The 12,393-nt window shown below is 38.3% G+C and overlaps 1 pseudogene; it reads right to left on the bottom strand.

Moving 5' to 3' along the window:
* Positions 1–9,528: 9,528 nt before the first annotated feature.
* LOC148010831 (mitochondrial phosphate carrier protein 3, mitochondrial pseudogene) lies at positions 9,529–11,065 on the bottom strand (annotated as a pseudogene).
* Positions 11,066–12,393: the final 1,328 nt, after the last annotated feature.

Below are 12,393 nucleotides of genomic sequence, written 5' to 3'. Positions count from 1 at the left end.
AAATGCAAGGTGTTGCTACAATATTAATAGAAGCTTGTATAACAAAGAGAAGACACTTTAGATGCTTTGCATCTTGTGTAGAAGTGTTTTTGGAAGACAAATATGCAAGAGAGTGGCTAAGAATTGGTCAATACCTCAGTACAATAACAAAGAGAGATGAATGGTCAGATGAGGAGTTTAAAAAGATTAAGAGGAAAGCCTATGGGTTTTTCTTAAAAGATGGATACTTATGGAAACATGCTAAAAAGAAACAGGATATGCCATTGCGAGTTTTGGGTGACAGAGCTTCACAAGTAAATGTTATGCAAGAATTTCATGAAAGCTTATGGGCTAGTCACAGAGGTGTTTGGGGTACTTTTGCAAAGATCAAAGAAAGATATTGGTGGTAGGGTATGTATAAGGATGTTGCTCACTTTGTGGAAACATGTACGACATGTCAAATGTATTCATCTGTGAGACATCAAGATGGATTTCAACCCACATATCCATTGTCTTTTCATTTTAAGTGGGTGGTGGATTTGTTCACAATGCTTACAGGTCTTTGGCGAATGAGGTATCTTGTGCTTGCCTGTGAAGACTTGACTAATCAAGCGGAAGGGAGAGATTTACATACTAAGACAACAAATGATGTGTGTACTTTTCTCTTAGAAGAGATCTTTTGTAGGTATGGCTGTGTGGGAAAAATTATTGCAAATAGGGGTGAGCTAGATGCAAATGAAGCTCATGATTTCTTTGCACGATTGGGGATAAAGCTTACTTTAACTTTAGCCTATAACCCTGAAGGAATTGAAAAAAGTGAAAGAGGTCATCCACCTATTGTGAAGGCATTGGAAAAAGCATGTGGAGAGAAGGGAAAAGAGTGGCCACGATTGCTCCCTTATGCTTTATGGGCTGACTGAACAACTCATAGTGCCGTTATAGGATATATGCCTGCAGAATTGATGTATGGTCAAAAATCTATCATGCTGATAGAAGAGATGACAGTCACATGGAGTATGCTACTTGGGAGGAGGAGTTGAATCAAGAGGAGTTATTGGCCTTACGCATTAGACAGTTGGAAAGAAAGTCAGAAGATATAGAGGTAGCAATTGCAAAGTTAAGGGCAGCAAGGATACACAACAAGAAACAGTTTGACAAAAGACATAGAGTGAGGCCAAGAACCATACAAGATGGGGATTGGGTATTGGTTAATGATAGCAATTTAAACAACTAGCATAGTGCCATGTGTAAAGTTTCCAAAAGATGGTTTGGACCCTATGTGGTAAGACAAGTGTTTGATAATGCTACTTATGCATTAAATGAATTGGATAGGACAGCCATAAAACTTTCGGTAGCAAGGAAAATAATCCAATTATTCAAGAGGTGCGAATCTACTACGAATGAGTTGCCAAAATGAGAAGAAAGCAGTGGCCATGACACAAGGGCTAGCCATGAAGATATGGAAGATGAAGAAGGAAAGGATATGGTTGCAAAGGATGAGGAGGACTTAGAATCTAGTGACAATTAGGATTTTGGCACATACCAGAGGATGTGCAGGTTCAGAGGGGGTGGATATCGTGATGCTATGCGGACATAGTGTGAAAAATCTTGGAATGCATCATCATCCGACTTTCTTATTAATGTAGAGAGTCAATGTGATCTGAATCATTAGTGCTAGTGTCCATGTCATGGATTATCCAAAAATACTAGATTTTTGGATAATTTTAGTCTATTTTTTATATTATTTATTATAAAAATTCAAAAAAGTTAGAAAAGCTTCTAGATTAGGATGGCATGCAAAAAGCAAGTGGCTTTTTCAGCCAGTTATGGGATTTTCATAAAAAATACAGATTGACGAAATCGCGTGCATTGCGATCGCTGTAAACAGGCTGAAAACTGCACTTTGAACTGGAAGAAGAAGAAGGAGTGATCTAGGAGATCCGTGAACAGGTGTCCTATGGTTTTACCCCCCTTTCGGAGCCAACGAAGCCATTAGATTTGGGTTCTGAGCAGCAGAGAAGGAGCTATAATTTTGATGCATGTTTTGTTCTACGAAGAGCTCCAGGAGATCTAATGCCTAGGGATTGCTTCTGAGTAGTACAAGGATTCCAAGTTCTTTTAATACATATTGATTCAATTAATTGTGCTTTGTAATTATTGTGTTTACCTCTTGTGTATTCTTTATCTTCTCTTCCATCTCCTATCTCTACTTCCTTCTACCTCTAATCCCCAATGGATTGGATCTTTCGACAAAAAACCCTCCGACACTGTGCATCATGCAAGATGCAAATGCAATTATTGGATTAAAGTACAATCCTTAACCTCACCTCTAATTTCTCTAAAAAATAAAAAATTATTACACGTTACTGCACCTACCCAAGTCTCACAATCACTTAGGAAAATAGTGGTCCTCACATAATGTTGACCAAATAGAAAGCCCATCTCACAATTGTAGAAGTCCTTCATGTCCCTCAAACTCACCCAACACCTTTCCCTCTCAGGTTGTTGAGGTGACTAATTCAATTATGAATATCTCAACTTTCCCTCTTAGGTTGAGGTGCTCTCTCAAGAACACGTGAATTTAAGTTTTACTACATACCTTAGGTTACACAAGTTCAGATATGATAAGTTATTGGTCCCATAAGGCATTATGGATAGCAAGATAAAGGGAATTTTAGAGATCCCTCCCCTAAAAAAGAGCAAGGAGGTGAGGGTGATTGATGTCACACCCTCAGATTCCCACAATGCAAGGCTAAATGCCTAGAAGTTTGCCTAGGAAAAGAAAGGGAGGCTCGTGAAACAGAGGCTAGGGAGACAGAGGCTGAGAGAGAGACCGCACAGAAAAGAGAGAGACATGTTAGCATGCATGAGAACAATCATGAGGCACTTGAGATGTTGGGTCCATTTTTTGATATTGTGATGCCTCTGAGAAGGCCACACCAGTAGTAGCTTGGTGCCATCTGCTTTAGCGAGGAGGATATTTGAGTCCTCTTAGACCTTCAAAAGAAGATCAACGATTGTGTAATGATTAAGGTATTGTGAAACTCTAAAAATTTTGCATGTTTTCCTCGTATGCATATGGCCTAAATCTTACTATTTATTTGCTTTTGTAGCTTAATTCTTGTAAGCCTTTCCTCTGATGTTCAAGAGAAGGTTTTCATCATAGATTCTCTCTTATCGACAATTTTGACCCAGAAGAGAACATCGTATCTAGATGTGTGCTCGTGGTACCGAGATTGCGATTTGGATCTCATACAACATCTAGTTATGGCATACCATGGAAGGTGAGGCCTTTTTTGTATGTTTCTTTTAAGTTATCTAAAAACGTTTTCTTTATTTTCCTCCTTACCTTGTAGATCTCATTGGAGCTTGATTGTTTATGATATTTTCACATGGAGATGCTTTCTAGCCAACTCAATTAAAGGATACCCTGACAATGTGAAGTAGTAGGGAGAGGGAGAGGGGGAGGGGGAGAAAGAAAAGCACTAGCTAGTTTTTCCTTTACTAAAACAATTCTATGGAAAAGCTAGTAAAGGGCTTCAAGGCAGTGGTTCAAGGCCATGAAATGTTGGACAACGCAAGAATTATTGTTTGGAGAGTACGGGAGCAGGGTGACGGCCATATATATGGATGGAGAGTTTGCTACAATGCAAAACTACTCCTGGAACATCTACTTGGGCAACAAATGAGCGATGTAAGTTTACTTTTTGTTAATTCAACCCTACATAGCCTTAAAAATTTTATACTTGGTCTCATTTCTACGATTTTATGCAAGGTGAGCACTTAGCAACTTATACAGATGATGACCTTCTTTTGTTTAGAGAAGAGATTATTGAAAATCTAATCAACTACGCTTCTCATTGAAATCTCTCAATACCACCTGCATATGACCCTCCAGCTCCATGCCTAAAACCCCGAGTCGGAATGCCATATCCCCATCCCAATGCCAGTGACTTACATGATGTGCACTCAACTGATGACACTGACTATTTGGACAATTCTGATACACAGAGAGGATACAAAGATTGTAAATATGCCAAACTTATAGTATTTAAATAAAAATTTTCCCTCTTGTACACAATCCAAAGTTTTGTAATCAAATTGCCATAATTGGAAATAGAATTCAAATAGTCTTTGTATTACTTTTCATCCTTCTTATAATTTTGCATATGTATTTTCATTTGTACTATTGGATAGGTTGAGTCAAGAGGAAAACTTGTGTAATGTGAATGTCCTTACATAAAGTATTTCTCTCTTCTCTATGGGGCACATAAGGTTCACTATGATTCATGTTATCTACAAACATGAAAAATGTATTTTAGACAATGTGCTACACTTTTGGATTACATTTTATATTTACCTTGTAACCATTGTACTTGAACAAATAAGCAGCATGGATATTTAGGTCCTCATTTGTTAGGTCCATTCGCACTTGACATAAAGAGATGTTTTCCCTTACATTGAGCACCATTAAGAGCTCATCCTCTAACCAAATCTCCAACACCATCACATGATTATCAATATCATCTTGTAAGTCTTGATCAATTGCCATGATCTTTCCATTCAAATAATGCCATCTCATGTAATATAGGGTCAAAATAAAATTTTGTATTGCACTCATATATTTGCAAACAATAGATTTCCATTCCACTTTGGACAATCCCACACACTTCTTTTATATCCCAGCTCTAACCTAGGAAGTCCATACATTTCTTTGATTTGCATATGAACATTGATGTTGTTTTCTGAACTACCTCATCATTAAAAAAATCCACAAAACATGTAATGGCATGAAGATTATGATCTTCACCTGTCTACTAGCTACATTAGGATGTACATATCTTTGAATATCTACATAAATCTTTAATCTATAAGATTCACATGTTTTCGCTTCCGAGATTGGCCACTCTGCACTATCCAAAGATGGGAGTGGAAGAGAGTTGAGAGATCCAAATCATGTTATGCTTAATGGTGCATTGTAAAATTTTTCATTTAAAAAAAACCATACTTGACCAATGACTTGTTATAGGTTGCTTTGTACAACTACTCACCAATAGAGTTGTGAATGGCATCAAAGATTCCAAGTATGCTTTCGATAGGTTGCCAATCTTCAAGGTTTGATGGATATATATCTACAACCCTAAAGAGACTTCAATAAATTCCTGAAACATAAAAACTCAATTTCAAGCCTATTGAAATTTTTAAACTTACAATTTGTTCTATGGCATGGCACGTCAATAGGCAAGTTCTGCAAATGCAGTTTTGATTGCATATATGCATGTTGTATAAGCATCTCCTTGATTATTGTCCCTGATTCTTAGACCTCAAAATCCTTGACTCGCCCCTTGTAGGTGTCAATGAATTCATTTCCACGTCATCTTCTCTTCCTTGTTTGCAACATAACCCAAGTGCTAATAGAGATGGTAGTAGGAATCCACCTATTGCTGTCAAGATCAAAGTTGTTGTAGATTGTGATCACTTAGATATAAGAGGAGGGACATTGAGGATGTGAGGCTTCCATTGACATAGAAGATGAAGCTGAAGAAGAGGTTGAGTGAAAAGGGAGAATAGAATAGAAAATCTTGTGCAAAAATGAAGGAAAAATATACACTTTGTTGAACTATTTGAGCTTTTTGAAAAAAAGGGAGGGTTACTACACGGGAGGGAAAACATTTGAGTGTATTATTCAATAATTTCAAGAAAATAACCGAGATACTATAAGATTATGTAGGACTAATAAGAAATGTATCCATCTATTGTCTTTAATTGTGCAAGTACCTCTTGTTTCTGGTGCCTCCATGAATTTATGCTCCAAAAACACCTAAAATGCTTCTTTTAAAAAATCTATAAAAATGAGATAAAATATTTCAAAATTGGAAAAGCCCTATTTTACTGGTAGCTCTTCTCTTATTGGTTGAGAGGCTTTCTCTCTCTAACAATAAAAGGCCCAAACTTGAGTCCAAATCTCCCCTAATGACTAATTGAGAGGATTTCTCTATCTAAAACTAAAAGGCCCAAACTTGAGTCCAAATCTCCCCTAATGACTAGTTGTAAAGTATTAGTGGGAATGATATGTGGATGTAGGTATCAACCACGTTAGTAATATGAATGTGAAAACCGTCATCTAGGTACGTGAGTGTTAGCTCGTGTTGAGCTTAACATCTTAACACATACTAGAAGGGCTTCATGCATGTGTGATTTCTCCATGCATACATCCTAAGGTAGCTAGTAAAACCCTAATTACTTGTAGGTCTAAAAAAGTAAATGAGGGTTGACTATACAAATTTGCAAAGGAAGAAGAAATGAGAAAATAATGAAGAAGAGATATAGAAAGAGATGGAGTTCTAATAGTAGTTGCCTATATTATCCAACAACTAAAAATTAGATTGCTATCATTCTTGATGCCTAAAGTACTATATCCTCTTGCAAAAATAGTAAAAAATGTTTCCCCTATGCCTTTTGGGTACACAACTAGGGGAGCCTAGATTGGATCTCTTGTTGCCCAAAATACCTGGCAGTAATTATCATTAAGCTTGTCCTTTTATTCCATGACTAGGGAAGTCCAAATTAAATAAATATTCTTCTATTGTATGCAAATTAGCCCTATTGGTAGACCTCTATAATCTCACTAAAACTATTATCCATAGAACATTGACATATGCATGAATGCAACCCAACATAGCCATGTGAACCCTAAATCTTGTTGTTTTCAAACTTGGGATTAGTAATTCCCAATCAACAACATTCAAATCCAAATTCAAGGATAAATTTTTCAATTTCTATCACTAAATTTCCTCTAGATTGCAATGCATTTGACCAAGATGAGAGTGACTAAGTGGGAAATAAAAAATTCTAATTTTCAGACCTAAATTCACAAGTTTAATAGTCATAATAGAATTAGATGCTCTACATACTGCCAGCATCAGTCATTGATGCTTAGGAAGTAGTCACCTAATCATGTCATTTTCTAGAAATTTGTCTTATTGTTGACAGTCTAAAAAATAGGTCCAAGCTTGGTTGCACGTCTATTGTGATTACTCAATTGCTCTCTTTTAGTGCACAACTAAAATTTCCACCCTCAAATCGACATGAAAAAGCTTTGAATCGCCTCACACAACCTTGAATGGCCACCAAACTTAGTTAACTGCCAAGTATAAAATCTCCCATGCAAACTTAGCCCCTAAACTTAATATCTAGCCAATAATAATCTCGTTGAATGAGATAAAATGGCCTCTACTTAAACTTTGGCCATGCCCAACCCCAATTTTAAATTCCTAAATTGTTTGAACTTGGAAGTGTTGAAACTTTCCATGAACTTTAGTCTAAATCATTTAATTCCTAACCATCATGACATGAAGAGTCATTTCCAAGGGGCTTTTCAAACCCCCTTGGAATATGTAGATTCCCCACTAACGCCTATCCACAACAACTTCTACCAATGTGATCCACTCCCCAAAATAGGATTGTCTTGTCATTGTGACACACATTACCCAACTTATGTGCCCAAAGAGCATTAAGCTAAAAAATTCATTACCCTACTGACAAGCCTCTTGCTCTAAATGGGATAAAGTACGATAGATTTGAAGATATTGAATCTTCTAACATAAAGGAGTTACATGTAATTGGTGAAGACCCAATTTAGCACCTCAAGCGCTCTAAATAAAAGGGCAAATTGGGAATATTTGCTGCTAGTCATTTGGGGTAGCTAAATGCTCCAAATTTTATAAGAGATTGTGCCTGTTGATAAAGAAAATTGAAAACTTTGAAACAAATTCATTGAGTTTATGGAAAGGCCTTCCATCTTCTCGAGGATTTGATAATTCTCTTATTTATACAAGATTTTGGAATATAAATCAAAGAAATACTACAATGGGGTGCTAGTTTTGGGATTGTTGACTATCTTTTGTGAATGGGTTACATGTGAATTTTGGTTTATTCATAAATTATTGTGTGCAATAGATTGTTGTAAATTAGGTTATCACCATCCTTTTTGTCAAGGAAGGTTGTGGATATCCTAGGGATAGTATTCATTAATCATTTCGCCTCTTTGTCAAGGAAAGATGTGGATATCCTATGGATAGTATTCATTGATCATTTTGATTATGAATTGAATTTTTCAATGTTCACATATGGTGCATTGATTTGGTGTTAAATTCTATCAAATGTATGGTTCATCTAAGGCTATTGTCACTTTCAAACGTTGCCAAGTATTTTATGCTAGCATGAAAACCTATTTTAAATGTCCTAGTTTCATGGATGAGTATAGTGCTCATGCTTTGTAAAGGTATCCTTGTGATAATTGTAGGGATTCAAATAAATGCTTATGTCATGCCTATCACATGTTGGCATGCCAATTCATGCTCACCCTCATATTCCAAGGCCTTTTCAAAAAAATAGAATCATATAATTTCGAGTATACAAATGTTGATCCTCATGCAGGACATATTTACATTTAATGAAAAATATGTGATGGGTAAAAGATTTTTTTTAAATTATAAAAAATGCGGATCCTCATGTGGGATATATTTAAGGCTTAAATGAATTCCATAATTTAATGGATAGGCGTTGGTGGGTTGAAATGCACTTATGTATATTATTGAGAAGTAGTTTTTCTTTAGGAAGGGCCTTTGGGAGTAGCCAAAGTTCAAATGAAACTCTCATATTAAGGCATGGACAACACTTTGAAGGTGATACATATAAAGTCCTTTAAAAAGTTGTAACACTCGTTTTTTGTCACGAGGAACATAAAGAACATTCAAAGGTCTTGGTCTTTTTGTCAACAGAAATACAATAAGGCTCATACCTTGTCTATTACATGTAGAGTAGTAGGATGCTCATGTGAGGTTTAGAGAGTTTTAGGAAATAAAACTTCCAACTCTTTTAGGAGATGTAAATGTGCACCTTCAATTACTCTTTAATTTATGCTTGAGGATTAGTAATTCTAAATGAAGTGATTGGATCGATGCTAAATAAAAGAAAAACACTATATTGGTGGATTTGTTGAACTTCCAATCTTTCCTACCTTTATTATTATCATAAAAAGGGCTACTCGATTAGATCTTGTCAATATATGCTTTTTCCTTGGACATTGCTTTTTTAAATAATGCAAGAATTTATATTAGATGAAGTAATTGTTTAAATAATGCAGTGAGAATTTATTAATATATAAACAATGAAGTAATTTCCTTCGACATTGTTGAAACTTTAATAATGAAGTTTTCCTTAAGAAGCCTCTTAACATTTTAACAATTGCCTTTTCCCATGGGCATGCAAATAGACCCGTAAACATGAAGAGTAAGAGATTAATCCATGTTGATTACCCATCCTTGCATTTTTAGACATTAGGGATGATTTGATAAAAGACACATATAAAGTTTTTAAATGTGGCCATCTTGAAGAGTTTTGAACGATGATCATGAGATGATGTTTATGGAGCTTCATCAAAGCCCCTTTGTAAACTTATGACCTTCTTTGGCGAAGTCTATAGCTACTACAATACACTATGTTATTTCATGTTTTGGAGAACCAATGATTTATGTAATAAATTTGAAGCATTACTTTTTTGACATCATGAGATATGATAGCAGGACAACTAATTTAGTTGCATAGAATTGTTGCATAGTTAACCCTTCTAGTATCTTTTTGTGTATTTAACAAAGGATACTTATCACATGTGGGTTTGGAGTGAAAGATGGAATCACAAAAACTTAAGAAGGTGATACATAACAACATAAATTATTATAGGGAACATGGAATAGCACTATGCAAAACTGAATCCCTAAACTATTACCCATGCCAAGAGAACCAAGCTGGGTTTTGAATAAATGGAGGAATGAGTTGAGCATCAAGCTTGTAAGAAAACATCATGGTAAGATAAGCTCCTCTTGGTGCCCACCAGTTGTAGGGATCCCCAAAAAGACTTTGAATGCGTCATAAATGCTCCATTGGGCAGCTGTCAGGGAGCCAACCATGATGATTCGCAGTGGCAAGCCTCTGGTGAACATTGTCATAAGACCCATTTGCTTGATGGCTTCACCCACAGTAGCACCCTTGGCATTGTTGAGGTAGGAGACTAGGTTATCAGCCGGATGTGACACCACTGCACACCCAACACCAGCGATATACCCACTGGCAAAGCTAACCCCTAGCTGCGTCACAACCGAGCAGTCCTCCTTGGGTGTGGGGATAACATGCACATAGAACGCTTCGACAACGTTCTCAAAGGTGGCAAACTTCATCATGGTGTAAGGGATTTGTCGGCCCCACAATGCACCTAGGCCTTTGTAGAGGCTGCCCAAGCCCTCGGTGCGGATAAGTTTGGGTAGGCCATCGGATAGGCCCCGGGCGAAGTTAGGTTGGGTTTGCACACGGACCTTTACAGCTTCAAAGGGGCAAAGTGCCACGTCAGCGATTACCTCGGCAGAGGCAGAGCCCGCTAAGTAGAGGGCGGTTTTGTACTTGTGGCCATACTCGGGGCCGGCAAGGTCGGTGTAGTACTTCTTGAAGAACTCATAGAAGCCGTATTTGCAAGTGCCTTGGGCGCTATAGCCCAGGAGGGTGGGCGCCCAGCCACGGGTGAGGCCGGCCAGGCCCTGTTCGACGATGACGGTGCGGAAGCCGGGCACAATGGCCTTGTATTTGGCCGGGTCGATCTGCATGTTGCACTTGAGGACATCGATGGGCGTCACGGCTGTGTGCGTGAGGCCGCACGCCAGGAGCCCGCCCAGGCTGCAACCCGCGTAGAACTCCCGCGAGTACAGCCTCACCTGCCGACGTGGCTCCTTGGGAGACGCCACCGCCAAAGCCCGCTGCGGCGACGTGGAGGCTCGGAGCGCCGATGACGTGGCGGTCCGCGCAGGCCTGTACAGGTGGTTCGGGAGGAGCGCGGCGGAACTGCGTCCGTCAGCGCCCATGGCGACTAGATGTATGGTATCTATGTATTATGAATGAGAGCGAAAGAGAGAAAGAGGCACGCTCGCGTGTGTTTTAATGAGAGGGAGTAGAATAACTCAAGATGGAAACACAAACAGACAGACAGACAGAGAGAATGGAGTGTCACAGAGAGTGGGTAGAAAGCCTTAATAGAAAGAAAACTTCCTCGTGCTGCCTTCCTATTTCTCACTTCGCACGTTTCAACCCGACGTATGACGTCACCCTTTGCGCACGAACACCAAGTTCCAACCCAACCCTCTCTACTTACCTACTACTTAGTCAATGGTCAATCCCTCCTTTCAGAAACGAACGGGTATTGGAAGGTTGACCACTTTCAACATCTCGAAAGTTTGACCAATTTCTCTCCATAAATTCCATGTCTTTATGTATACCTCAAATTTCAAAACTCTGCCCTGGGCGATCGCGGCTCCAGCCTCCATGCCCAGGCCACGCAAGGCACAATGTTAAAAAAAGGAGCGCCCTTTTTTGCGCGCACACGCACACACACTCTCTCGTACATCTCTTTGTGTGGTCCCTCTCCCCCCTTATTAAGTTTCAACATGTAAAGGTTAAAGGCCTTCATTAGTATGTACTAGTGTTTTGCGTGCATTTTGTATGCACGGAATGTTAGGTCACTTTGCAACTTCGCTTCCCTTGCTTCTTCTTTTATCTTCTCTCACCTCTTTTTTATTTTCTCTCTCCTTTTTTCCCCTCCTATATATATGCCTTTCTCTCTCTCTCTCTCTCCCCTTTATCTCTCCAATCTTTTCTTCTTCTTCCTCTCTCTCTCTCTCTCTCTCTCTCTCTCTCTCTCTCCCCAATTTTATATTCTCCTCTTCCCCCTATTTTCTTCTCTTTTTTTCCCTCTTCCCCCTCTCTCTCTCTCAATTTTTATCTATTTATTCTCTCTCTCTCTCTTTTCCATAGGGGGTAAGCTCTCTCTCCTCTTCTTTTCTTTTCTCTCTCTCTCTCTCTCAAATTTTCTCTTTATTTATTCTCTCTCTCTCCTCTTTTTTCTTTTCTACTTTCTCTTTTTCTCTCTCTCTCTCTCCACTTTTTTCTTTTATTCTCTCTCTCTCTCTCTCTCCCATTTTTTCTTTTTTCTCATTTTTTCTTTTCTCTCTCTTTCTCTCTGCCTTTTTTTCTCTTCCCTCTCTCTCTCTCTCTCTCTCTCTCTCTCTTTTCTTTTTTCTCTCTAAAAAAAGAGAAGACACCTCATATGTTTAGGGGAGCTATATTAAATAAGAGAGGACATGATACGTTTTCAACATTTGAATTTTAAACACCTTACATGTTTGGGGAAGGTCTCCGACCGGGGAGATCTCTAGTGGTTTAGTGGTTACTAAAACTCTAGTCAAAATAATAAGTTAGTATGGATTGTACAATGGTAAGATAAACCCAAATACGGATTTACAAAGTATAGTGTGCTTCTATTCACATCACATTGACAGTAATCTTGTAAATGTATGTTCGACACCTAGG

Source organism: Lygodium microphyllum, chromosome 29 (genome assembly GCF_053477565.2).
Source record: "Lygodium microphyllum isolate KBCC chromosome 29, Lygodium_microphyllum_v1.1.10, whole genome shotgun sequence".
In the NCBI taxonomy this organism is placed as follows: domain Eukaryota; kingdom Viridiplantae; phylum Streptophyta; class Polypodiopsida; order Schizaeales; family Lygodiaceae; genus Lygodium; species Lygodium microphyllum.
The sequence above is the reverse complement of the archived record's forward strand: the minus strand, read 5'-3'. Positions and strand labels throughout refer to the sequence as shown.